General features: G+C 44.6%; 1 pseudogene; it reads right to left on the bottom strand.

Annotated features, from left to right (window-relative positions):
- Window positions 1-293: 293 nt before the first annotated feature.
- Window positions 294-1291, bottom strand: LOC110259146 (annotated as a pseudogene).
- Between the last annotated feature and the right edge of the window lie 298 nt (window positions 1292-1589).

Below are 1589 nucleotides of genomic sequence, written 5' to 3' on the forward strand. Positions count from 1 at the left end.
TTTTTATTTTATATTGGAGCATAGTTGATTTATAATGTTGTCTTACCTTCAGGTGTGCAGCAAGTATTCTGTCATGTGATGGTTATGATCTGCAAAGATCCTAGAACTCTTTCTCAGACCCATTAAAGAAAGGACAGAAGAAGCAAGAGTCAGGTGCTAAGCAAGGAGAACAGCAAAGGCCATAGGAGCTACAAAAAGGATGAAATAAGAGAGGGAGAATTTCAAGTCTACATGTTTAATGTTTCTACATTTCCCAAAGTACACTCCAAATGGGTGACACCCACATACTGAAATTAGATCATTTGGCCAAAGAACCTCCTCATGGCCCTTTTGATGTCCCTGTTCCTCAGACTGTAGATGAAGGGGTTCAGCATAGGGGTGACCACAGTGTATACCACTGAGGCCACTGCATCCTTCCTGGGGGAAAGTGAGAGAGCTGAACTGAGGTACACACCAAGGCCTGTTCCATAAAATAAACAAACAACTGCCAGGTGAGAGCCACAGGTGGAGAAGGCTTTGTACCTCCCACCTGATGAGGAGACTCTCAGAATGGAGGAAGCAATTTTAGAGTAAGAGAAAAGGATCCCTGAGATAGGGAGAAAACCAGAGATGCCACCCACACAATACATGACTATGGTATTGGTGGAAGGGTCAGAACAGGCAAGGCTGAGGAGTTGAGAAGGATCACAGAAGAAATGAGAAATTTCCACATCTCTGAAGTAGGCAACTTTTACCACCACCAAACCGTGCATCTGAGAGACCAAAAGGCTGGTGAGGAGTGATACCAACACTAACAAGCTGCAGACACGTGGGTTCATGATGACCAAGTAATGTAGGGGGTGACAGATGGCCACAAACCTGTCATAGGCCATCACAGTCAGGAGGAGAGTATCCAAACATCCAAAAAACATAAGAAATGACATCTATGTCAGGCAGCCAGCATAGGAGATGACTCTGCTGTGAGTCTGGATGTTCACAATCATCCTGGGGACAGTGGTGGAGGTGAAGCCCATGTCAGCCAAGGACAGGTTGCAGAGGAAGAAGTACATGGGGGTGTGGAGGTGGGAGTCAGAGGCAACAGCCAGGACGATGAGCAGGTTCCCCAACATGGTGACCAGGTACATGGACAGGAACAGCCCAAGGAGGAAGGGCTGCAGTTCTGGATCCTCTGAGAGTCCCAGGAGGAAGAATTCTGAGACACTTGTTAGATTTTGTGGTCCCGTGTATCTCTGACACCTTTTGAAAAAGAAGAGAGAGAGGTTTGAAAGAAAGGAAACAGGTAAATGAGCATGCAGTCCTACTATGTGCATATTTTGGATTCAGGAAATTTACAAGCCAATATTCACACTTGGGGTCATACACCCTGGTACCTTCAGCACTATTTCACAATGTCCCAAATCCAGTTTTCGTACAGCTCCTTTCTCACTGGATTCTATGTTATTCACCTCTTTCTATACATTGGCTTAAAGAATGTTAGAGGAGCAAGGAAATGGAGAGATAACAAATCCCTGATCATGGCAAAGGACAGTCTATTCTTTCAATGAAATATATTGAGTAAGAAAAAGCACAACATTGTAAATCAACTAAAG

The sequence above is a fragment of the Sus scrofa genome, unplaced genomic scaffold (genome assembly GCF_000003025.6).
Source record: "Sus scrofa isolate TJ Tabasco breed Duroc unplaced genomic scaffold, Sscrofa11.1 Contig908, whole genome shotgun sequence".
NCBI classification, from domain to species: Eukaryota; Metazoa; Chordata; class Mammalia; order Artiodactyla; family Suidae; genus Sus; species Sus scrofa.